The 27,950-nt window shown below is 39.0% G+C and overlaps 2 long non-coding RNA genes across 2 annotated transcripts; one reads left to right on the forward strand and one right to left on the reverse strand.

Moving 5' to 3' along the window:
* Nucleotides 1-10,849: 10,849 nt before the first annotated feature.
* LOC144004136 (uncharacterized) lies at nt 10,850-15,401 on the reverse strand. The gene is made up of 6 exons (XR_013279212.1): nt 14,091-15,401; nt 13,966-14,022; nt 13,747-13,806; nt 13,614-13,667; nt 13,071-13,127; nt 10,850-12,922 (listed from the first exon to the last, which is right to left on the reverse strand). It is a non-coding gene; the product is annotated as an uncharacterized LOC144004136 (long non-coding RNA).
* LOC144004137 (uncharacterized) lies at nt 14,803-19,861 on the forward strand. The gene is made up of 5 exons (XR_013279213.1): nt 14,803-15,416; nt 15,521-15,663; nt 17,685-17,848; nt 18,466-18,679; nt 19,617-19,861. It is a non-coding gene; the product is annotated as an uncharacterized LOC144004137 (long non-coding RNA).
* Nucleotides 19,862-27,950: the final 8,089 nt, after the last annotated feature.

Here is a 27,950-nt window from a genome sequence, read left to right on the forward strand (position 1 = left end):
TAAATGTTTTCATATGACATTCAGAATATTTGTTCATGTCAAAATATTGGGGTCATTTTTTTTGTCCCATTTTAAATTTTAAAGAAAAAGAGGAGGATAAATACTCATAAGGATCAAAAAATGTTGAAGACGTCTTCATAACATTAAATGTCAAAAAAATTAACACATGACTTTAAATTTGGCGGGCAAAAAATGTTGATAAAAAAACTTTTTAATTAAGCGATTAATCGTGATTAATCAATATTCTAAGATGTGATTAATCTGATGAAAAAAATTTAATCATTTGACATCTCAAAATTGATCGGCCGGCCAATTTATCGGCCCCGATTCCTTAATTTTGGGAGCTCGGTGATCGGCCGATCCCTTCAAAATAAACCGATATTTTCCACCAATCTCGTCTCCCTCCTCCGAGGTCTGAAAAAGCCAGCCACTGTCCTCTTCTGCTGAGACGACTAATCGGATTTTAATTTTTATGAGAGAGAACAAATCCATGTACAGTTAAAACAACCCATTTGTATTATTTCGCCAATATTGTTCAATATTTTCCAATAAAACAAGATTGGGACACTGAAGGTATATGCTGCTTGTTATGAAAAAAACTAACAAATCGGTATCGGCAGATCAGACTTTTTAAAAGGTCGGAAAATTGTGATCATGCACCCCTAACACGCACAAAGAAATATATATATATTAGTGCTGTCAAACGATAAAATTTTTTAATCTGATTAATCACAATTTTTAATTTTGATTAATCAGCTAAATTACTTGTGTAATGTAAAATACAAAATACCGTAATATTTTTACATTAATGCATTTTATTATCTGAATGTCATTTGCAAACATTGATTAAATGCACGTACGCAATTGCATGCATGCGTGTATTGCTCAAAACTTAACAGCATCATATCAATTGGGTGCAATTCAGCAATTATTAATTAATTAAATGCAAATTACTTTTGTTTTATCTAAAGTCCCGTCGGGGTGTTTTTTTTATAGCAAAATTTACCACCGAGCACACCAACTGGAGTCACCCCGCTCATTTTGGAACAACAGGCGTAGGAAATGCCGTGCATTGACCTCATCACTGACCTGCGTAGCCTTCAATGGAACCATCCGCGGTTACGTTCAAGGCTCAAGTGCGCTCGAAAAAAATAGTGCGATTAATCTGCGTTAATACGTGATTAATGCGGCAATTTTCCGTGATTAATTAATCTATTAAAGCTTTAACTTTGACAGCCCTAATATATATATTAGAGGTGTGCAAAATTTCCGATTCTTAGATTATTCACGATTCGGCCGTGCAACAATCGAGAACGATTCACAAATGTCCAAATTCCGATTATATAAATATGCCAAGGGAAGCGAAACGAGCGAAAAGTACGCGGAACTGAAACGCAGTAGCGCGCGCGCGGTCTTCGGGACGCTTTTTGGGACGGACCGAGAGTACACATCCACAACTCACGCCTCGAGATTCAAAACAACAACAAGCATGGCTGAGCTGACCAACCCACCTCTTCGTGAGATCAGACCTGCTCCGAAAAGGCAAACAACTTCAGGCGGAAGTATCAGCTAGCTGGCTGCAGTGCGTCGGTTAGCGTTCTACAGGGCGCCGCGCAGTGATACGAACGAACGAACAGAAAAGTAGTGGCTGGCGGTAATGGCGTCTGACTTTATTCAGAAAAGAGTATTGTGGTGGAAATGTATCACGCTTTTGAAAAAAATAGTTTTTAGAAGAAAAACGCTTTATTTCCGAGACCCCAGCCAGCTTGCTGGACTATTTTCCTCTCGTCCAACGCCGAAGTCAGCGCTGATCGCACACACGGGAGGTGAGGATCAAATTGAGATTCATGTTAAAAAAGCCGAACGATCCCATTGTTTACACGTTCATGTTTACACAAGTTAAAAAGCAGAAAAGCACTTGAGTTTTTTTTTTTTTTGTACCTCTGAGAAACTTTAATGTTTACATGTTCATCTTTACACAACTTAAAAAGCAGGAAAGCACTTTTTTTTAAGGCATTTGTATTTAAGTAGTAGTTCACATTGTCTTTCATTTATACCTATATATAATAATATATTTTTGCTCAATGCTATGTTTTATTCTGTTGAAGACTGAATATACTTAAAAGCTGTTGTTACAGAATGAGGACTTGAGTATTTTATTTACTGTTTTGAACTGTTAACTTGATACTGAAATAGTAGTTTATTTAGGCCTGAGAGGACTTTTGTACTATTTTTGTAACTAATGTACGAAACATTAAAAGCGCCAAAATACATTGTTTTTTTCTGCTGCCTGGGGGGAAATCAATAATCGTTTTATAATCGAATCGTCGCCTCTGAATCGTAATCGCAATCGAATCGTGAGGTGCCCCAAGATTCCCACCTCTAATATATATATATATATATATATATATATATATATATATATATATATATATATATATATATATATATATATATATATATATATATATAGGCAAGGCAAGGCAAGTTTATTTGTATAGCACATTTCATACACAAGGCAACTCAATGTGCTTTACACAAGGATATATATATAAATATTACATACTCCTAGGTTGTGTGGGAAAAGTTAGCTAGCCGAGGTGATTGATGTTGCATATAATGAGAGCAATAGATTCCACTTTTCACCAACAAACAAGTCTTTTGTTGACCTCTCGGTAAACAAATGGCAGCTAATCCTGCAGAATGTAGAGCAGGCCGACATCATTGGGTCTTCATCGTGTTCTGTGCCAATCTTCGGCTGCAAAGTGGACAAAAGCTCTCAATGTGTTTGCCCACAGTCGCGTCGGGGGGTCGGTCGGTTAGGACGGGTTGGCGAGAGCCGGGTTTTCCTGCAGACCACCTTTTTAACCCATGTTTATTTTCAAGTGACCTGTGATGATGGAATAGATGAGTGTAAAAAAAAAAAAAAAAAGCTACAGTATTCACATTGAGCTGCTGGTCCCACTTAGCAACACAAACACCCCCCCCCCCCCACCCCCCCACCCCCCACACACACACACACACACACAAGGGCGACTCATGGTATGGATGTGGAGTGGACTCACGCGCGCACTCACGCACGCACGCACGCACGCACGGGTTGCCCAAGCGAATGAGCTTAATCGAGCCAGCTTGATTGAGCCCCATTTCCAGCTTGGATTGCATTTTGCACAGTTAAACGCATTTTCATAAACAGGGAAAATGATTGTTTTAGTTGAACAGAATGAATGAATGAAAAAGCAAGGCTCACAATAACGATGATCTCACCATATGACGATATCGCGATTAGCGATATATTAGTCAGGTCATAAATCCACGATAATCTACGATAAAACTGCTCAAGACATAAACGGATGTTTTTTTTTTTCAATGAGAAAATCATTTCTTTTTGTACCATCACTGAAACACAATATTAAAATTGGTATCTTCTTCACAATGAGTACTTTAGTGTATTTTTTTTTTAAACAAATACAAACGTCTTAAAAAAAAACTGTAAACATGTTTTTGTGTAACATTGCATAAGTAAATAAATAAATAAAATTACTTAATTATTAACTCTAATTAAATCAATATTAATATTCCTCAGAAATTGTGTGCTTCAAAAAGTCGAAACATAAAATGTTTTCAAATGTTAAAATTGAAGATATAATCCACATTTTTTATAGAAACGTATGCAAAAGTGAGTCAGTTGCTAGACAGATAAAAGTCAGCTGATGAGTCTTCTTCACCTGACGACTTGGGTCCATTTCCCCCCCACTCTTATGAGGGGCTCCCCCTAGTGGCCCGCCAAGTAATTGCTCAATAAGTCATGAACGATGGAGCCGTTATAGCCGGCTGTATATTAACTAATTTGTTCCCAAAAACATATATATACACGTTCTATTTTAAATATTACCATGCTCCCAAAGACGTATGTAACCTCTGAACTGAAGAGAACGGTTGAAGCAATGTAGTTAATACAAAAATGGCCAGGAGTGGCAGCAGAGTATAAGAGATCAAACAGGGCATGTTGCAACAGGCTGTTTTCCCCACAGTTTGAAACAGATTTGTGAATAATGTTGTAACTATAGCTATATTATAATGCTAATTGCTGTAAAATGGAAATAAACAGAAATGCACTTTTTTTGTCCTGATGAAAGAAGAGACTCTAATCTTTCTTTTGGTTGGTTCCATATTTTGATAGCAATAGAACACAATATTCTGTGGGCCTTGCGAAAATCAGTCAAAATCCTGTAAAACAACCGGGAGCGAAGGGGGTTGCTTCAGTGAAAAGGGCTGGTAGTGAATGAGTTAACTCCAAATATCGCAATACTTGCGTAGCCGTATCCATCGGGAGGCAAAGTATCATGATTTATGGCGATATCGATATACTGTCACACTCCTAGTGTGGACTTTAAGTTGTAGATGGACGCGTACGCACTTTCCCCAGAAGCTGCTACTGTGCGCCTTGGCCTGCAATTGGGTCCTTTTGTGAGTCAACGGGTCGTGAATAACAGGCAGGGGCGTTGTGCAGTGATGATCCGAGCGAGGTAAACAAAAGGACGAGAGGGTGCGAGGGACCAACTGCAGCGTCGCACACTTTAATTAAGTTGGCACAACACAGCAAAAGAGGTGAAAGATGAGACAAATATTCTTCGGCTTTACGTTGATCGCAAAAAATGATTTTGTTAACAATGCTGGCATCTTTCGCGGCCTCGCTGTTTTGTGGATTTTTTTTTGGTTTTGTTTTGTTTTTTTGTACTGAACAGACCCAACCCACGCGGGCTGATAACCAAGCTCACCGTGGTCAAAATGGATTTCCGCCTCGTATCGTCATCATAGTGTCATTAACAGTTGTTTTATTGTTGTTGTTGTTACTGTTACGTGTGCGGTTTTATTATTATTATTTATGTTTTTTTTGTTTTTTTGTATTTTTTGTTTTTAGGGAAACATACCCGCCGGAGAAAAAAAAATGGATGAATCGCCATTATTTTTTTTCTGTTTCTTAAATCAATGTTTTGGATATTAGTTTAATTCTATTGTATTATTATTATTAGTGTTGTTCCGATACCGATACTGATATCGGCAGAGATGCCAATACTGCATTAAAACAGTGGTATCGGTATCGGTGAGTACTCAAAAGTAACATGCCGATACCATTAATTCCAACGCTAATATAGGATTTTGGATGCAGCATCTTGTGTCTTGCTGGTGCAAGACATTCACTGGTATGTGACATGTTCACTGCACGCCGATCTAAGATAATCTATTGGCCCTTGAATGCTCTGAACCAATAGCAAGACAGCTTTTTCATGTTGAGGAAAAAAACCTTAAGTATCGGTATGGTATCGGTATCGGCCGATACTGCAAAGCTGGGTATCTGTATCGGGGGCCAAAAAACGGTATCGGAACAACACGAATTATTATTGTTACTATTATAAAGGTTTGAACACAGAATGCCTACTGTATTTAAATAAGCGATAAAGTATGTGAGAAAATGTTAATACCTGGGAGAAAAGTGCGTGGTGAGGTGTTTTACAGCCTTAAAACATACATCATGCATGAAAAAAATATAGTATGGATAAAATAAACATTTAGAATAAAAAAAAATATATCTACTGTACTGTGAAATAAGTAAATAAAAAAAAACATACGATGATGAATAAAAAATCATTTAGAATAAAGTAAAACTCATACCAAAATAAAAATATATATATTTAATTAATGTGAATATATATATATTTTTTTTAATTAACACGGATTTCCAATATTGCGGGCAACAGCCGCGATAAACGAGTGAACACTGTAACTTCAAAAAACGTCCCCTCTGTGGTCTCATTTTAAGAGCAGACGCAAGTGAGAGTGAATGACCAAATTAGTTTGACAAAAAAAAAAAGACGACGACGTTTTTTTCCAAGTTCTAAACAAAATTTGGAGGGTGCCTACTAGGGGTGTGAATTGCCTAGTACCTGACGATTCGATTCGTATCACGATTCACAGGTCACGATTCGATTCGATACCGATTAATCCCGATACGAATGGTCACGATTCGATACCGATTAATCCCGATACGAATTTATAAGTCGATTGTTGCGATTTTTTTCCATTCAAATTTAGAAAATACTATCAGTAAATTTGTACATGTACACTGTAAGATTTGTATGAATATATTTATCTAAAACTTGAGGCTTATAACCGTGAGCCACTGTACACAAACAGTTTGCAATCTGTTTCACATTTGAACAGCATTAAAATAAAAATATTAATGTGCCGTTCATATAACCTTCTTCCATGCTCAAGGTGTGAATCCCCCCCCAAAAAAAAAAAAAAAAAAAAAAAAAAAAAAAAAAAAAAAAAAAAAAATCGATTCTGCCAATTACTGAATCGATTCGAGAATCGCGCGATGTAGTATCGCGATATATCGCCGAATCGATTTTTTTTAACACCCCTAGTGCCTACCGACAACGTTAGAAGGCCCCTAATGTGATAAGCAAATGGCCGCTTGACGCTGGAACAGGACTTTGAAAGCTGAAGATGCACGACTGCGACATCATCCAACATGATGCACGCTTTCATATTGATTGGGGCCTTCTCATCCATCAAACTAACACACTCACCATTTTGTTTTCCTTTCAAATGGCGCTCCTAAAATTGAATTTGCACAGTTTGCACTGTTGTGTTTCAAGGTCATCCATAATCTTTTGATTTTCTTTCCACAACCGTCTATCTCACAATTTGTTTTTTTTTAAACTCAAATTTAGAAAATACTCAATTAGTAAACTTGCACGTGTACACTGTAAGATTTGAATGATAATGTATATAACTGAAACTTCACAACTGTATTTAACAAACAGGCTGCAATCCGTTTCATGTTTTTTTTTTTTTTTTTTTTTTTTTTTTTTTCTTAGAGCTCAGAATTGTTCATTCGGTAGTCTTACAGATTCAACGTCTTATCATCATTGCTCTCTTTTTTTTAATGTTTTTACTTTATTTTTATTATTTATTTATTTATTTATTTACGTGTATGAGTGCGTTTGTGTGCGTGCGTTTGCGTGCGTGTGCGCGTGCGTGTAAATACGTATAAATTTATACTCATTAATTCACCTAAAACCTCATAAAAATCCCATTACCCTTCACCTTAACCACATACTTCAGAGTCTCGCCAGAGTCGTGAGGTTCAAATGGTCAGGAGACCAGAGAAAAGGTCAGAAAAGATAAAAAGAAAAGAAAAATAAATCAAAGTGAAATCCAGCACCGACCAAACACTTCCTGCCTTCCCCATGGTTACAAAATCAAAGTCTTAGGCCAACCTCAGAAGCCTCTAAATTATAAGGACCGCCACCAAAGAAAGGAGCCGTCAACCGCGGCCCAGCTAAGCGAGCACCGCCGCCCCCCGGAATCCCCCGAGCCGCGGCAGCACCAAGGCCACCCCCACGCCACCCGGGCGGACACCCAGATGCCCGGAACACCCCCGCCCCCGCCCCGGCCAACACCCCCGAGCCCAAGGCCGCAGAACGAGGCCCGGCGGGCCCCCACAGCGCCCCACCGGTCCCCAGCCCCCCCCCCGCACCCCACCCAAACCCGCCACCCACCACGACCCAGGCTCCAAAACCCCCGAACACACCCCGACCCCCAACACACACCTCCACCCCCCCAAACAAGGAGGGGGGACGACAAGGGAAAAGGGACCGGGAGGCGGAGGAGGACGGGCGGGGGGAGGGGAGGAGGGAGAGGCGACAGGGCGGAGGAAGGGGGAGGGGAGAGGGAACCACGGGGCACACCAAAGGCCCACCCGCCCCGAACCGCGCCGCCGGGCACGGAGCACCGGACACCAAGTGTAGATGCTTAGTGCCCGCTAGAAATAAATCTTAAGGAGTTAGTGAGTTTAGTGTCGTTTAGTGTGGTGTACTTGAGCCCACTGGCAGAAACTAGGTTCCTGACTATATAAAATTAAAAACAATCAGTTACAAAATACCAAATACAGAAGCAGCAAATACAGAAGTTATAACGATGTGGTGGCTCTCGTTAACAGGGAGAATCCGTTTCATGTTTGAACCGCCGTGACAATCCTCGAGGGACAGCGTCGGTGCTTGACGGTTGCGGTCCTTCAGCGGCATGCTTGCACCAGTACAATTTCTGATGGGGGAATGTTGGTGTTTTCCGACTGTCCCACTGGGCACCTGTAGGCTTTTAAGCTAAGGCTCATGCTAAGTTAGCATGCTAACCTAATGCTAATGCTGAGTTAGCATGCTAAGTTAGCATGTTAAGTCGGCATGCTAAGTTGGCATGCTAAGCTAATGCTCATGCTAAGCTAATGCTCATGCTAAGTTAACATGCGAATGCTAAGTTAGCATGGTAAGTTAATATTAATGCTAAGCTAACATGACGTTAGCATGCTAAATTAGCCTGCTAAGCTAATGCTAATTATTATGTTTGTCTTTCACTCAATATGATGCATCAAAAGCTGCCCTGTATCCAGTCAAAAACGATGGAATATGCCCCTTGGATCTGTGGGTTCTTTCCTGGCCCACCTCGGCAAGTTTTTTTTTTTTTTTTTCCGTAATCTTGCTACACAAACTAAACAAATCATGATGATAACATAGCTAACAATACAGATGATTCGAACATGAAAAAGTAGCCACAATTGTGGGGATTTCAAACCTCAAAAACATCAGGGGAAAATGAAGGGTTTTAGGTTGAGATTCATCCGCCACTAATGAAGCTTATGTCTTAAAAAAAAATGTCCTCGGGTTTGATTGTGGCTTGAAATCAAGCCTGTGTTTTGTTGTTGCAACAACAAAAGTGTGCCTTTGCAGCGTTTGTTGGAGCCATTCCCAACCTGAACTCTCCCTTCCGTTGCCGACTCTTTGTATAAGAAAGATGGGCACGCTGCCGCTGTTGGAAATGTGGACTTGAAGTTTCGTTTTGGCACAGGAAGGTGGACATTATGTGTAATTGTTGTTTACACAAACGGACAATGCAGCTCTGGCAACCGACCGCACTGTTGGTTCAGTCAGACCCATAAAAGATGATTTCCTCACAGGCAACGATACTTGTTGTTTTCTGTTTAGAACTGCCTTTTACTTATTGGGACCAATCAATATTTAAGATGACACTCCTTTCATTAGCATGGAGTTACCCATATGAAAAAGTCCTATAAAAATTGCATATGAATCTTATCTGTTTTAACAGAATTCTATGTGGATTTTATATGTCACAAAACTCCCAAATACAAAATGCATACAATTTATGTATGTTTAAAATCATGCGTGTCAGACATGCCCAATGCAATACCAAGTCTTATATATTTTGTATAAAAAGAACCTACTTAAATTATATCACTGCTGTTCTTGTGCAAATATATATGGCATGCCATTATGCACAGTTGTGTTTAAATTAGGGCTTTCAAAGTTAAAGCGTTAACTAATTAATTGATCACAAGAAATGATCGCATTAATCATGTAATAACGCAGATTAATCTCTATTAATTTTGACTGTGGATGATCATTCAAAATATTTGTTCATGGCAAACTATCGGGGTCATTTTTTTTTCCATTTTAAATTATGCAAGTAATTAACTGCTGAGAAAAAGAGGATGTGCGTGCAAGTGGTTCAAAAAATGTTGAAGACGTCCTTATTAAAATTCAAAAGAGTTAACACATGGCTGACTGGTTAGCACATCCACCTCCCAGTTCTGAGGACTCGGGTTCGAGTCCAGGCTCCGGCCTTCCTGAGTGGAGTTTGCATGTTCTTCCCGTGCCCGCATGGGTCTTCTCCGGGCACTCCGGTCTCCCCCCACATTCCAAAGACATGCACGGCAGGTTAATTGGGTGCTCCGAATTGTCCCTAGGTGTGCTTGTGAGTGTGGATGGTTGGTTGTTCGTCTCTGTGTGCCCTGCGATTGGCTGGCAACCAATCCAGGGTGTCCCCTGCTTACTGCCCAGAGCCAGCTGAGATAGGCTCCAGCACCCCCGGCGACTCTTGTGAGCAGCCAGCGGTTCAGAAAATGAAAAAAAAATTAAAATAAAAAGCCTTTTTAATTAAGTGATTCATCGTGATTAATCAAAATTCTAAAATGTGATTAACCTGATTAAAAAATATATATATATTTGACAGCTGTAACTCAAATGTATACTTTGTACAGTTGCTCATAAGTTTACATACCTCTCGGGTGAATATGTTAATTTATGAGCACAGCTGTATGTTGACAACCAACTAAATCTACTCCTTGATAAATCAAGATAAATACAACAATAAAAAGTCAAATATTCATGAAATGCATATATATATTACAAGTATTTTTGTTTTAATAACTTAAAACATACTTTCAATTTGGCGGCACGGTAGTCGAGTGGTTAGCACGTCCGCTTCCCAGTTCTGAGGTCTCCGGTTCGAGTCCAGGCTCGGACCTTCCTGGGTGGAGTTTGCATGTTCTCCCCGTGCCCGCGTGGGTCTTCTCCGGGTACTCCGGTCTCCTCCCACATTCCAAAGACATCCATGGCAGGTTAATTGGGCGCTCCGAATTGTCCCTAGGTGTGCGTGTGAGTGTGGATGGTTGTTCGTCTCTGTGTGCCCTGCGATTGGTTGGCAACCAGTCCAGGGTGTCCCCCGCCTACTGCCCAGAGCCAGCTGAGATAGGCGCCAGCAGCCCCCGTGACCCTTGTGAGGAATAAGCGGTCAAGAAAATGGATGGATGGATGGATGGATACTTTCAATTTTTCACAATTTTATTACAATACTGTACAACACAATCTCATTTTTGTTCTTAACAATAGTACGTCATGATAGCTTCACAAAAAATAGGACCAGATGCACAATTTATGTAAACACATGGTCTTATTATTTCATTGCTATCAATAGCTCTTTCAAAGCCAGTTGGAAAATGAACAGTCTTAACAAAGGTCATTGAGGTTTTTACACTCTTCCCTTGAACCAGTTTCTGTACAGTGCAATTTCCAAACTTGCCTACTGCATATAAATGCTGATCTTCATTCACACTGAAAAAATATGAAATTTTGAAAATGTGTTCATCTTTCAAAATCACCACACTGTTGTTTCTTTTCTTTGTCTTTGCATAAGCACCACTGTGAATGACCTCTCCATTAATAACAACTATTCTGCTATAATATCGAACAATGGAGCCTGGGGTTACAAAACCATGCAATGCTATCAGGTCCTTTTCAGATACTTTCCCTATCTTTGGCACCCCAAGAGCTGTCACTTTGTCAAATCTTGCAGCATTTCTTACTTGATGTTTAGTTGAGGTCATTTCTCGGAGGAATAACTTCATTTCAGGTGAAACTTCACTTTGCGCACATGCATTAGCTATTTGTGGCAATGCACGAGACCAAGCGACTCTTTTACATATCTGCTGAGGTACTGCATTGCTGCTTTTTACTTGCTTAAGCAAATACCCATTATAGTTTTCAAACATGAAAGCTGACTGGGCCCAGAGAGGGCCCAAGTTCTCAACACTATTGCTCAAATGTAGGAGTGAGTGTACATTAAATGTCATTTGCCCTTCACCAAACAAACACTGAACAGACTTAACATAAAGCTCAAGGGAGTTTCGTGCATGGTCAATATCTTCTTGGTTAATCTGTGACCCTAACAAAATGCTTACACCCTCCACAAGCAATGCCCAATGACAAAGGTATTTGCTTGGGAGTATGCCCTTTAGGACTGGCACACTATAGTATAACAGCCAGTTCTGCCACTCATGTGCTTTCCAAAACCTTCTCTCAACAATAGACCGTGGGCTTCGTGAAAAAGTACTCGGAGGCTTGATTTCCAGTAAAGTTTCATCCACTCCTGCGGTGTTCAACCCAATATACCATGGCTGATTATGATATTTAGAATCAAACCATAAAGTTGACATTTGTCTGCAAACCCCCAGCAATACACAATGCATATAATCAGGAACCACACCGTTGATGAGGTCAAAATGTGGCAAGTCAACTATTGGAGATGGGCCCTTAATACCCAAAACACTGTGACCATTATTTCCAGCTATTTGACCTATTTCTGCAGTTGTATCATGTTGTCTAAGTTCAGGAATGCCCTCCTTGAAAGGATACACTCTCACAGTACCATTACCTTTCCTTAGTTGTTCACCGAGATGAAGACATTGACTACATCCATACTCTCCATTGAACTGTTTGAAATTTTGTAACAACGGCCGTGCTACTGCATCACAAATGGCGCACAATGCGTATACCTTTACAGTTTTAGCTGATTTATCTGCTGGATCATGCCAAGAAAGGCCAATCTGGGCAAGACTTTTACATTCCTCTACAAAAGGTTTGAGAAAGCTGGTCATTATTGGCTTAGATGAACCAAACCACAAAGCACATAATAGAACATGCTTATCTCTTTTCACGGGAGGTAATTCATTAATACAGCATAGTAATGGCCAGATATTAAATTTAGATGACTGAAATACAGGCACACCATCACAATTGAAGGATAGTGACACAAAAGAATCACTAAGAGATTTCAGACGTTTGTACAACTTCCCATCATAGATATCAGTAAAAACATCTCTGTTTTGCTGTGACACACTGTTCATAATGGGCTGATTTTCTAAGAGACTCTGGAGTTGGTCCCTCAAAGGCAAACAAACAAACAAGTTTCCCATCTCAATGTTCTGACTTTTCTGTACAGTTGACAAGCAGATGCTACATCTTAATTCATTGTCCTTAGTTGCAGCGATGCCAATATAAGAGCTACACACTCCACAGTAGTGATGATATTCTGACTTTACCACAAAGTCTTGAAAAGCTTTCTCCAGCATGTACTTGCTACGTGGAATGGGGGCACAATCAGGGCTGCATAACCTTAACAGTTTCAGCAAATCCTCCATCAATGCCCCAGTTACATTGTGTTTCAGAGAGAAGGCAAGTATGCTCAGCCAAGATGCATCTGGTGTGGATCTTGGTGCATTCTGTTAAAAAAAAAAAAAAAAAAGTTATTTTCATTTAAAAATTATTATGTATTGGAAATGGGACTATCTAAATTTTCAAAGTCACACACATATTCATAAACAATGCTATTAAATATCCCATGCATTACTGCTAAATTTCTTATGGTACCTCTTCATAAGTTGGCCACCCTTCTGTGGACTCCGTTACTGGTGTTATAGTATCATTCTGTAAATGAGAAAAAAAAGGGATTTAAAAAGTATAACTTTCAATTAATGTGTTTGCTGTCATGTTAGAGACATTTCACATGCAACATGGTAAACTGATGTTTCTGAAACTTTGACACTAAATATTATTTTGTTGTACTATGATTAAAATCATAATTAAATTAGGAACATAGTGGATTCTAAACTTTGCCTGGATTTGTTCTAAAACACCACTGCCTGGTTTCAAGTAGGACTAAATTATTACTTAGGCAGTTGGAAGAGTAAATACCAATAAGAGTAACAGATAGATAGATATATATATATATATATATATATATATAGATATATAGATAGATAGATAGATAGATAGATAGATAGATAGTCCTTGTGTCTCTGGAACATGTGCAAGGGTTATATCCTTTAAATAAATAAAACATATGGTATTATCCCATTCCCAGATGCAGTTTAAAAAATGTATACATTATCTGAACAATTTTAATACCAGTACCTCAGATGAGGGCACCTCATTAGGGTGTGGATGGTGTGGCAAAAGGCAGAATTCCTAAAAACAATTAAATATCACTACTCCATTGTAAAATTAATGAGAAATAGATCTAAACAATAATACAAATTTTCTATACCTGCACTGTTGATGAAAATCGTTCCTTTGGCTCTGGAGTACAAGACAAAAGGTTGACATCCTAAAAATTAAAGCAATACATTTTTCTATTGTGAAATTTGTTTAAAAAAACAAACAAACAAACAAACAAAAAACTATATATATATATATATATATATATATATATATATATATATATATATATATATATATATATATATATATATATATATATATATACCTGTATTTCTGATAAATTCTCTTCTGGCTCTGGAGGACATGTCAAAAGGTTCGAATCCTAAAAAATAAAATGTAAAGTAAAAGATAAAGATAAACAATTTTTATTATGATTATTGACAGACACACCTGCTCATTGGTGGATGTGGATGGCTTTGTCTCCCCTGATGAATGTGAAAAATGATACTAAAATGGTGGAAAAAGGAAAAAAGAAAACCATGATATATTGGGGGAAAAAAATTATATTAATTTTTAAGTGTATTCTACTTACACTGTCGGTTCTTTGTGAAGAATGCTCATTAAATTGAACGTCTTTTATTTTCCGAAAACAGTTTTAATGATACAGATGTTAAAATATTGGACAATATAGATTTGTGCATACAGCCTGTGTAGCCTAGACTTTATATAGTGTTAACTTCCTGTACACACCGATAGCATAGCACACTAGCATCGTGTACAGGCTGCAGTTAGCATAAAATAGCTTAGCTTTCATGAACTCATGCTACGCACACATAATGTACCTTTTTTTCCATCGACTCAGGGTACGACGAGGAATCTTTCTCTCTCTTCCCGCAGTATCATGAAGACAGTATATTTTTCGTTTTGGCATTTTTAGACTTCTTTTGTGCTTGCTTGGAGGTGAAAGAAAAGAACACAGACAGATAACACGACCTCGGAGACGATTAAGCTAGGTGGAGCGTGATTGGTTGACATCGATTTGAACTGCTACGTAGTTAGCCAATGACAAGCCAGAAGTCAATCCAAGCGGGATAGACCAGAAGAGAGATGGCGTTACTTGCTGCTTTCTGTGGCTTTTTCGTCTGAAAAAAGTCGTTGACCAGCGAGGCAGCGAAAACATGGACACCAAAGTCCCTTCTGACTTATTGCCAACAAGGTAGAAACATTTTCAACTTGCTCCTTTGAGTTTTAAGTTATATTTGAGTAAGTTACGTTACAGCCTGTATTCCACCAAGGATGAACGTTTGCTAGTGTTGTGCTAGCTAAAGTATCGAATTTCTCCTCAGTAAGTCATTCGCCAACATTTTTAATATTTTAACGTTTGTATTAGTAGTTTTAATTTAGTTGCAGACAATATTTAACAGTAATACAAAATTTGACATAAAACAGGAAAAAAAATGTCAAAAGACAAAACATGTATAAACTTGTCTATTCAGATTTGTTAATGCTATAGCCAAGTTTATGTTGTTTAAACTCTCACAATTTGTTGTAATTGTAGTATGACAAGAAGATTCGCAGTGGTAGTGTGGTGTAATGGAGAGGATGCTGGGAAGTATAGTGAAGTGAAGACAGATGCTATAAAGTCTTATGATGATTCCAAGTTTGATGACAATGGATATCCTGTATCTGACTACTTGGCCATTGTGGAGTGGCAGAAAGGTAAAAAACCCAAACATGGTTGGCCAGTTTACAGAGCATCTGTCAAGTTCGTCAGCAGTAAGTGATTTTTTTTTTTTTTTTTAACCCAATGTCAGTTTCCATATCATTACATACATTTACATAAGGGAAATGTAATTTGTTTTGTCTATTTTTCATTTCAGGTAATCGTTTCCAAACAAATGGCAAAATTAAACAATATTTGTCTGTCAACAAGGATGAGCACCTGCCCAAAAAAAGACCCTCAATTCCGCCATGTCGATATACAGACTCTGATTCTGAAACTGATCTAGGTGAATCACCACAAGTAAGTAAAATCTTAAACATATATATGTATATATATATATATATATATATAGATATATATATATATATATATTATGTAATACTGTCTAAGAAGGTTAAACTACACTTGATAGATTGGTACTTTATTCATCTTAGAGCGGAGAAATACATTTCAGATGAGTGAGAATCTAGGGCAACTGACTCTTCTTCGAAAAGACAGAAAGAAATAGTTATAAAGAAATTACAGAAGTTGCTGCAAATCAAAGTAATAAACAAACAATCAATTGAATTGACACATTACACGTGTTCATATATTGGAGCATGTTGGCATGCGTTTTGCCTGATGATGCAAATGCAGATATTTATTTATTTGTTTTTTTATTTTTAATCAGTAACTATTGGCCAATCCTCCGTTGAAAGTGGGTTTTGCATTATTCCAGGAATAAGTGTGTTGTACTTTCAGTGAAAGTAACTGTTTTAATTTATTTTACAGACTCATAGTAAAAAACAATCGATAACAAAACCACAAAAGAATGTTGCCAAAAAGCTTATCGATAAATATCAACCAATTTTCAACCAACAACAAACTCAGAAGCTGAATGAACTAGAGGAAGAAAATACAAGATTGCGAAGTGAGAATGAAAAACTGAAAAACATGTTGGTTAGAGGTGAGTATGGTTGTGAATCAACCAACACACAACAGTACTTTTTGGTTTGGTTTAGCCAGGCACTTTTCTTGTATTGCATCTGGTTTCTTGTATTTGATTTCCTCCGCTAGGTGGCACTGTGAATGAGTGGTTAGCACGTCCGCCTCCCAGTTCCGGGGACTTTGGTTCGAGTCCAGGCTCCAGCCTTCCTGGTTGGAGTTTGCATGTTCTCCCCGTGCCTGCGTGGGTCTTCTCCCACATTCCAAAGACATGCATGGCAGGTTAATTGGGTGCTCTGAATTGTCCCTAGGTGTGCTTGTGAGTGCGGATGGTTGTTTTTCTCTGTGTGCCCTGCGATTGGCTGGCAACCAGTCCAGACTGTCCCCTGCCTGCTGCCCAGAGCCAGCTGAGATAGGCGCCAGCACCCCCCGCGACCCTAGTGAGGAATAAGCGGTCAAAAAATGGATGGAAATGGATTTCCTCCGCTAAAATCCCAGAATAATCTCATACCAAGGCCTCAAATTTTAATTTCTCTGACATATTTGTTGCTTATTCAGAGAAAATTAAAGGCACATTCAAACCAGACATTTCCAAAGTACTGTATTTTGTCAGTATTTAATGCAGTGAGGAAATTGCTGACTAACCAGAGGCCTCATGTACAAAAGGTGCTTGGCGAAAACACCTTTGCACACTCAATTCTAGATACAACAACAGTTAAATGAGCATGGGAATGTAAGGTGCTCCATACCAAACACCTTTGCTGGTGTACACGTGTCTTTAAAAAAAATAAAATAATTTTTTTTTTTTTTTTTAAACATTTTTTATTTCTCTGCTTTAGGGGGCTGTCAGCCAGTTGTAGAGATGATGCTGGGCAGTGGTGGGTGCAGTGGTGTGCAAAGCCCAGTAAATGTCCAGGACGAACGACCAACTTTGATGCTCCTGAAAACTTATTTTGCCCACATAGGGGCATATGGTGGGCAGTGGTGGACATGCCAATTTGTCAGTCAGTATTGCCATCATTATTTCAAGAGCAACTCAACACCAAATAAACTTTTTTTTTTTGCTAATATACTGTATTAATGGTGTCTATTAATGCTGTCGACATTACATATGGGCCCAGTGCATCCCTCTCTGGTGACAGCCAATGTGCGTTGACAACATACTTATTCGGTAAAATCACATGCAGGCGCCATACAATCAAACACCTAGATTGTACTGCGCCATGTGATGTATTACCAGTAAGTACGATCTCCTCCTGTTTCCAACAACTCGGATTGACTGGTCTGACCTGAAATAATGACATCATGATGACTGACAGATTGTCATGCCCACACCATTGCACAGTGGTTTGTGCAGGTAATCAGGTATTGAGTTCAAAATGTAATTGTGTTTACAGAGATACCAGATATGATTGGTGAGCTCAAGACTGCCCTCAAGTCCCGTGGTTCCACAACTTCCTTCAGCTCTGACTTCCAAGCAGGGCAAATTTCATCTCCTAGTGTTCAACAAACCTCTGCATCTGGTGTTCATGACCATCCCAAATCTTCCATAGAAGATCAGGTAGTTTTATATACTACTGTATAAACACTTTTCTCTCTCTTGCTTTGCAAGCTCTTAGTTACTCAGCAGTTTTGTTTTTTGTTTTAAATTGCCTTCTGTTCTGGCCTGTTCTTTTAAAATGATTATTTATCAAAATGTTTCACCTCTGATCTCTCAAGTCTTAATCTTGATTTACAACCAAAAGGTTTACTCTGCCTTTTGGTGGTAAAACAAGATGGCATTGCTAATGACTTGACAACATATACCGAGGACTAAGTGAAGGCTAAGCGGGGATTGCGCCTTGTCTGTTGCAACCCCCCTCTCTATCCATTTTTAAAACTTGTCTTGAAACAAATTTTAAATCTATGGCTTTTTAGTCAGCATGAGACGTGACATTGTTGTGGTGTTTTATTGATTGCTGTATTTGTGTTATTAATTTGTTTTAACTGTTTTCTTCCTTTTGTTTGTCTGTTTTCTTGTATGACTGATTTTACTCCATGTATCGCACTTTCTATACAGCAATGGTTGTTTTAAAGTGCGCTATAAAAAAAAGTTGGGTTGAGTATTTATTTATTTATTTATTTTTGTTACATATTTCTGAGAAAACATTTTTAGATTTTTTTTTTTTTTTTTAATAGGTAGAAATTGTTCCTGGGTCAATCGTCCACATCAACAAGCTGGCTTGGGCTGTGGCTCAAAATGCCAATTCTGCCTCCTGTTTTATAAGAACGCTTCTGACAGCTGTCTTTCCCATGGATGTGCTACTTGTCAGCAACCTACGAGGAACATCTAGGGATTCCTCAGGAACACGCCGTCAGGCTCTTGAAAAAAACAAAGTGGATGCAATATATAGTAAGTTTCTTAACAGTTTCTGACATACTGTTAGTGTTTAAAATGTACCTGTGGTGGTCAAAAGGAGAAATATACTGTATATAGTTTATCAAGTAAAACTGCAACACATTTATTCACTGTTGTATTAAAGAAAGTTTATAATGGCTTGCAGAACGTATTTATCAAGACACCATGACAACTGCTGGTTACAGCCATACTCGCTTGCAAGAAGCGAAGCCGTGACGTCACCACGTTGAAAGCCGTCTTAGCTCAGCCATGTCCACCTATTCAATGTGGCATTTTTTTTTTTTTACCATTCTGAATCAAGGCAATTAAAGGCAGGAGCTTGTCTGTGAGCGGGTCAGGTTGCATCCTTTCCATTAAAATAAGAATAAATCAGTAAATATCAGGCTGAGTGGTTAGCACGTCCGCCTCCCAGTACTGAGGACTCCGGTTCGAGTCCAGGCTCCGGCCTTCCTGGATGGAGTTTGCATGTTCTTCCCGTGCCTGCGTGGGTCTACTCCGGGTACTCTGGTCTCCCCCCACATTCCAAAGACATGCATGGCAGGTTAATTGGGTGCTCCGAATTGTCCCTAGGTATGCTTGCGAGTGTGGACGGTTGTTCCTCTCTGCGTGTCCTGTGATTGGCTGGCAACCAGTTCAGGGTGTACCCCACCTACTGCCCTACTTATCTGTTGCATCACTCAATAGTATTTAATAGTAACTAATGGGTGTGCGCCGTGCGCTAAAATTAACCAGGGGAATTATTTTGGCACATACAAAACGAGACACAAAAATAGAAACACCAGATATTTATCAAACTTGACAATATTGCTCCGTCCCATCAATACCTTGAAATGGGCCACCAGAGATATCCTTTAAGTGGTTTTATTTCTGCAGATGGAAATTGTGTATGCTGGTCAGTTAATAATAGCTATTTATGTTGTTTGTCTTACAGGAGCAACATTACAAAAATGGCCTCATGTCATCCCATCACATATTGGTACTGTGATCAACTCAAAGCTCTCCGAAATCAGGGCAAAGAATAAACCTAAAAATCTGGACCCTGAAACCATCATGCTGTTTGACAACAGTCAAGAGTAAATTGTCAGGTGCTGTGCTTTGGCCATGTTAGCTCAGGTGTAGTGAAGTTTTGATGCCTGAGCCACGTTTAATTTGCCTGGGGGTCTGGGCCAATCAGGGTTCGTGGCATTCTAAATAGTGTATGTAAGAAAAAACAACTAATTGCTTGAAGTTATGCATAAGGTTTTGTTTATTTGTTTTTTTGGGGTGGGGGGATGGGGGGTGGGGGGATGGGGGGGGGGGGGCTTAGATGAGAATGTCAGTGTTTTGGGAATATGTCATCTTTGACAGTCAGATGGAAGGACTAGTTTACCCACGTCGTTTGATGTTGTGCAAATTAAAGCGTGTGTGGGTGTGTGTGTGCGTGTAGGCGTGTGTGTGTAAATAATGTGTGTGTGTGTGTCTGGAATAAAAATTTTGACACAATTGTGGACTGTATTCAAATTGCATATGTCCTTTGTACAATGCACATGATATACATATAAGGATAAATACATTAATCTATCATATAAATATAGTAATAGTATTAAATCCTAATATGGAATTTGTAAGCATTTAACATTACTAACTTATTAAAATCATATTTAAATTGCCTAAAATACTTACAACTAATTTACTAGATTTAGATATTAAATGTAAGTGATTTTTTATGAAAACTTTAATATGTTCTTATAAAGTTCATATATAAATTGTTTTAAATAGTTATTTGTATTATATATCAAACATTTTAAATTGCATATATAAAACATATGTAGAACTTGTAATATTCATATAAGAGTTTGAAAATCCCCTATATGATTTATGGGTTGTTTTTGGTATGAAAGGGGCCATAATTGCACAGATATTATATAAGACATACACAGTCCTTATAAAGAAATTCTACTCAATTTATGAAAGGAATGTATAATGCTTGCCATATATATATCATATAGGCTTTTTTCATATGGGTACGCCCGGTCCACCATTTTAGCCCCGTCTGCCATTTTGGCTCCTGTGTCCACCATTTCGCCCGCAGTGTTTTCCCTTCGTCCGCTATTTAGCCCTTAGCTAGTGCTTGCGCTTGTGCACTTGTGGGAGTATCTTTGGCTACATATTCTATCAATGTTCGTCCAGCCAAAAGAAAAGCAATTACCATGGAAACGAAGCTAGACATAAAAAGATTGCAGAAAGGAGAGATACCGACTAACATCGGCAAAGACTTGGGCTTCAGTCGGACAGTATCTTTTTTTTTATTTTATTTTATTTTATTTTTTTATTTCAATATATTTTAGATTTTTTTTAATGCAAATTATTTTGATGTAAATATTAGGGATGTAACGATAACAGCAATATCGTGATACCGCGATATTAAAACTGACACAATATACTGTCGTGGTCATATTACAATATTAAAAGCAGCACCGATGGGCCCTCGGAACGTTAAGGGGTTGTTTATTGTTTAATAATTTTATCTATTTAGCTATTTTTATTTATATTATCTTTTAGCTTTGTTTTTGCCTTTTATTCATTTTTTTTAGTGTTTAACTGTTTTCTTTTCGTGTTTAAATGTTTTTAATTGGTAGTTACTAAGTTTTTTACTAAGTGTTTCCTCATGGGGGAGCCTCTACACTGGGAGGGAGGGATGGTCTCCTGTGGGCGGGCGGTTGTTAATCTGGGCCGGTGGTCTCTGGGACGGCATTCCTCCCTGTGGGAGTTGGCCGTTATCCTTCTCAGTGTGGATGAACTCCTCCTGGGTGCCTTTCCTCACAGGGTTGTTCTGTGCCCTGTCATGTTGTGGTTTGCGTGTGTGTCTGTGGGTACGATCATGGGGATATGGGGGGGGAGGGGTGGCTTTTTCTTCTTATTGCATTATGGATGTTTTAATTGTTCAGCACCTTGAGTTGCATTTGAATGTGTGAAAGGTGCTATATAAATAAAGTTTGATTGATTGATAATGATAGAGCTTTAATCGGACCGCTTGAAAATCTGTGGCTAATGGTAAAGTGTGTCAGTGATGTAACGTTACACCTGTCAGAGGCTGCAGTTGCCGCAAGGTGTCGAATTACCCACACACACACACACCACTAGGTGGTTCTCAGGTGTGTTGGAGATGTTGTTTTGCCATTGTGTACGTCCTAACAAACTGTCTGCAAATAAAGATGGCACCCTCGGGATTCCATGCGGTGTTTACCATTTGGTCGTTGCAGCATAACAAAACCCCAAATACTTGTTATAATGACTTTGCATTTTTGGGAGCAACTTAGCCACCAGCGTTATCATGCCTGTTGATCCTTTTAATAGGGGCATTTAATGCAAATCGGGATGCCTCTTTGAGGCATCAACATGCTTGTTTGTGTATTTGTGCACCACCATAGATTTCTGCATCCAAGTGCAGCATCACCACCAACTCAAGAATGTAAACAAAGCGAACCTCGGCAGACTATGTGGCGTCTTCTGCCGAGGTTGTTTCCAATCAATCTTGAGAGTTGTGTACCTGTGAATTGTTGTTAGGCGGCCTTTAACAGTGAGGAAAAGCAGGAAGTGCAGGGATAAAGAATATTTTTCTGAAATGACAATAGAGAGCAGTTCAAGTGATCTGAAGATGTGTTTGCATGACACAGTATTTCCGCAGCGTGTGTGTGTGTGTGATAAATGGCATCTCGCTATGTTCCTGTTAGACGTGACTCATCATTATGGCCTCACCAGGCTGCTAGCTTGGCACGGTTCAGTCGCCACGGCAGCCAACTCTTGCTGACTCGCCAGTGAGCGTGCTGTTTAAGAGAGCGAATGACAGAAAATGTTCACCCTAAAAAAATCAAAGCACGTTTTTTTTTTTTTTTTTTGTTTTTGTTTTTTTGCTGAGGTACAATTCTCCCAGTTTTATAAAGGTGTTGTTGTTGTTTTTTTTTTAAAGGAACCTTTCATGCTGCTTGACAGAGCTTAACCATCTGTTTGGAGCAGCAGGGGAGACCGTAATCGAGATAAAACCTTCCTCTGACTTCAGTGCAGTCCCCGGGGAACAAAGATATCACAAAGATGCCCTTGCGGATGCTTTCTTAATTTAGTCCCAAATGCAATTCAAGCGTCTTCTGCACTAATGTTGTCATTTACTGGAGACGCACACGTTGAGTTTTCCACATATTGACTCGTTTCACAGGTATATTACGTTCCCCTTCATCTGACGATTAGTGTGGATTTTAAACATAGAAGGGCAAAAACATGCCTTGTAAAAATTTAACTGCACTAAAAAAAAAAAAAAAAAAAACAACTAGCTACCAGAGGGTACTACAACTGCACAAATGGAAATTAACCTGAATTTTTTTTCATTTAAAAAAATTGATAATTCAACTGCCAGACTAAAGAGGTAAGTCTTAAGCCTCCCCTTAAAAACTAATTGTTGCCTAGGTCACAACATTGGAGACCGCAATATAGAAAGGCAACTTGGGAAGGACAACCTGGACAATAGGTCAACTTCAGTGCAAGGAACAAAAACTGAGCGGGAATGGACTAAAAATGGACTAAATAAAAATGGGATGAGGTTGACTAACTGTGATAAAAACTAACAAACTTGACTGAAATTGGACCAAAACTGAGACTAAATTTAAAAATGGCAGACAAAATTAACATTAATTGTGAATAAGACCCCAAGACGCCAAAAGATATTTGGATGCGCCTCAAAAAACAAACTAAGCAAACATGGGGTTGTCTTCCAAAGCTGGCCTGCCATTTTCTCAGGAAGGAATCACTACTATAGGGGAATCTGAAATGATTTTATGGACAAGATACTTGCTGTGTAAAATACAGGAAGTGATACAGACCCCAGGCTTCTTTCTAAACCGACTTTCTTCTTGATGTAAAGTCATTGTACAGTCGTCGTATTCTTTGATATTCCTTGCTCTGCTTTTTGTCTCACAACCATGCCTCAAGGGACATAAGCAAGCTCTTAACAATTGATGTGTCGAAGCTCAGGATCACACATCATCTTTTCATAAAAATCGCTGTCTTAACCCAGAAACTTCAAACCCCCATACGTTTTGAATACTTTGATATGGTACACGCACGCTAGGCAGATTCTTGTGGCTTGAATAAAAGGAATGACCGTATTATCTGCTTTTTTTTCTCTCCTCTCTGGTTTTCTGCATAACATGCCGGTACAGTAAGGTCGCTCGCTTCTCACAAGAAAGCACTCCATCATCAGTTAATGTATCACATTCGACATACTCCGAGGGCCTGCTTGCTGATTAAGCGCTGCGTATAGACGGCATGTGCATACATCATCTGAAACACAACACGGTTATCAGAACAGGGCGGTATGTTCGTTGGTTCCATTTGAATGTGTGCGTAGAACATGTGTTTCTCATTGGGCTTCATTTGCCTATCGGAGCCAGGTTCCCACCTCTGAAACCTTCATGGGTTTTATGTGCTCAAACATAGATGAGATAAAGGGGAACAACAACCAACTTCTCACATTACCGGATAGGGTCCAATGACGGTTACAACCTTTGATCATGTTGCTTAGAGACTATTCCTGAATGAAGAGACAACAATGTACACTTTTGGACCAACCACTATGATGGACAGTGGTGATTCGGTAACTATTTGTCCCTCCGTGATCAAGAAAACTCAAGTTCTTTGTCTCAAAATGATTGTGTTATGGCGCCTATAGTTGAGGTTTGAGAACGGACATTTCATCATCAGAGAGATGTTCAAATTTTTACATTTTATCTCGTTGACAGACTGTGGGTTGGAGAAGGTAAGGAAGGAAAGAGGGCAAATTTGGCCAAGATTGTAATAAAAGAAGGAAAATACATCTTTGGCCCGTCAGAGGCATCTGTTCCAATGGACTGGACTCCACGTTCTGGGAAAGTGCAACTTCGACGTAAGGCTTATGTGCTGAGAGGCACAAAATCTTGCCACTGGGGTGATACCCTCAAAGTTCCTGGGATGTACAAGGATTCATACCAGATATTGGCACAAGTCTGTAAGGCCAAGTCGTCCCTGACAGCAAACTTTGCATGTTTCTCAAATCACCGTAACTCCTGAATAGTTAGCAACATAATTCCAACGGATTCTGAAAGCAGAGGAGCGGAACTTTACATCGAGACCTCATACATTACGGTAGTTGGCTGAATGTCACATGTGGAGGATGAGGAAGGTCGTGCGTCAGAGGGGAGAGACTTCAAATCACCATAAATCCGGAACTGTTTGTGATAGCAACGTAATTTCAATGAATTCTGAGAGCGGAGAAGCGGAGCTTTGCATCAATACCACATACGTTACGGTAGGTATTTCTATACGTTTACGGACGATTTTCATGTGTGGAATAGGGGCAAGCACTGTGTCATAGAGGAGAGAGATGGAGGAGACAGGAAATGATGCATGATTTTCCAAGTCTACGTAACTCCGGAACCATTTGCGCTCGCAAAAAAAATCTAAAAGCGGAGGTGCGGAGCTTTACGTTGAGAGAAAAATACAAATAAAACTAGAGCTGCGAGCAGCTATAAAGGGCCCTCGCAACTTGGGCCACGTTGGGGTATTTGCATGTCGGGGTACTGGCATGTTGAGGTACTGTTTCATAGGAAACCGTCTAATTTGTAAATGTTTTTGACATGCTTTGTGTTTGCAAAGTTTCATTGAAGGCCAAAAATTATGCACAATTAAAATAAAATCAAAATAGATTGGCACATGGCTATAGAATACTTTTTGGAGGTTATTAGGCTGATAGGTATGCCTCCCAATATTCACACATCTAGCTGAACCATATAATCGGATATACTTCAGAAAAATATCTAGACAGCGCTATTGAGCCATTTATTACAAATTGCACAACAAATTATAAAATATTCATGTTCGTGAGAGATCTGATCTGCGTGCAAAGTTTTGTGAGTTTTTGCCCATGTTTAGACTCTCAAAAAAAGTATTTTTCTTTGCAAACAATGGATCGCTACAGCAAAGGCGTGTGACAAAATAAAAAATTTCAATAACTTTTCATCTTAAATATCTTAAGATGAAACATGCCAAAGAATGAAGACGATGTGATAAGTTTTACAGAAAATATGACCCCTATAAAAGGCCCCAAAAAGTGGCTACAAATACCAAAGTAAATCAAAATGTTAGACTTCCTGTTTGGTTTAGCATATGGCTTTAGAAACCTTTTTGTAAGTCTTAGGCTGATAGGTATCCCAATTTTTACAAATCCAGCTGAATCATACAATCGCAAAAGCTTCATAAAAATGTCACGAGAGCGCTATTGAGCCATTTATTGCAAATTGCACAAGAAATCTCTAGAATATTCATGTTTATAACGAGCCTGATGTGTGTGCAAAGTTTCATGAGTTTTCACACGTTTAGACAAAAAAAACAACAACAGCATTTTACTTGGCAAACAATGCATCGCTATGGCAACGGCGTGCAACAAAATAAAAAACTTTAGATAACTTTGCATCTGAAACATCTTAAGATGAAACACACCAAGTTTGAAGACGGTCGGATAAATTTTGTAGAAGGAGTTTGTTAAAATATGACCCTTAAAAAAGGCCACAAAAAATGGCTACAAATCCCATCGTAAATCAAAATGGAGGACTTCCTGTTTGGTTTAGCACATGGTTCCAAGAGACTTATTTTGTACATCGTGGTCTCTTAAGTATGCCTGCAAATTATCGTAGCACTAGGTGAAACGTACAACCGGGATTGCTTCGTTAAAGAGGAGGTTTTTTGTTTTTTTTTAGCTCAAATTGTGATGCCTTCCTGTTGGGTTTAGCACATGGCACCAAGAGACTTTTTTGTACATCGTGGGCTGTTACATATGTCTCCAAATTTTCGTAGCTCGAGCTGCTTCGTACAACTGGGAAAGCTTCATTAAGAAGGATTTTTTTTCCTTTGCAAACTGTGCATGCCACGACAACAGCGTGCGACGAAATAAAAAGCTTTCAATAACTTTTCATCTACAACATCTTAAGATGAATCACACCAAGTTTGGAGATGATGGGATAAACTCTGTAGGAGGAGTTCGTTAAAATAAGACCCCTATGAAATGGCCCAAAAAATGGCAACACGTTCCAAAGTAAATCAAAATGGCGGACTTCCTGTTAGGTTTAGCACATGGTTCAAAAAGAGTTTTTTGTACCTTGAGGGCTGTTACATATGTCTTCAAATTTTGGTAACTCTAGGTGAAATGTACAGCCGGGAATGCTTCATTAAGTACGAAATTTTAAAACACAAAATTTGATGCCCTGCCTCTGGCGGACTTCCTGTTAGGTTTAGCATATGGCAACAACCAATTTTCGTAGCTCTAGATTAAACTTACAACCGGCAATGCTTCGTTAAGTAAGAATTTTGAAACTGTAAATTTGATGCCCCGCCACCGTCATATAGTATGTCAAAAACTTTTGATTTTTTACCATGATGTTGTCCCAGGTGTTGAGATGGTACAGCCCAAGTTTGAAGTCAATCGGGTTAACCGTGTAGGAGAAGCGGGCAAAAGTATGACCCCTGTAAATGTGCAAAAATGGTCCAAAATTGGACATTTAAATACTTATACCTCACTTCCTGTCTATTTTAGGTTACACATATCAAAGAGGTTTTCTGGATGTGCTACAGGTGCCACACAATTTTCGTAGCCGTAGGACAATCATAGCGGGACAGGGATCCGTTTAACCTATGTAGGTGGCGCTACAGACCCATTTTTCTGTTATCATGTATGGCGACTTTAAAATATCAAATTTTTCGCCAGGCCTGATGTATGTGTAAAGTTTGGTGAGTTTTCGTTTACGTTTAGTGTCTCAAAAATGCGATTGTTTGCGGAGAAGAAAAATAATAAGAAGAATTCCTACAAAAACAATAGGGCCTCGCAGTGGCACCGCCGCCGGTGCCGCCGCTGCTCAGGCCCTAAAAATGCCACAACAACAGACGGAAAAGCAAAAGTTAACACAAACGTCAGTTTGCCATGCTGGTGATTGTGTGTTGTCGCATTAGTCCACTCGATATCATTAACATTGGACACAAACAGACATTTGGAGTAAGGAGAGAAAATAAGAGCAAGCCACACCATAGAGACTCATAATGTTCACAAGTCCTAAACCAAGAGTCTGAGTCAAGTCTCGAGTCTATAGTGGATGAGTCTTAGTATCCAAAAAATAGCGTTAAGTCTCTCATGATTTCAGAGTCCGAGTCGCAAGTCCCCAGCTCTGCAATGATACAGCGGCTCAACAAACTACTACTCCTTTATCAG

This window comes from Festucalex cinctus, chromosome 16 (assembly GCF_051991245.1).
Source record: "Festucalex cinctus isolate MCC-2025b chromosome 16, RoL_Fcin_1.0, whole genome shotgun sequence".
In the NCBI taxonomy this organism is placed as follows: Eukaryota; Metazoa; Chordata; class Actinopteri; order Syngnathiformes; family Syngnathidae; genus Festucalex; species Festucalex cinctus.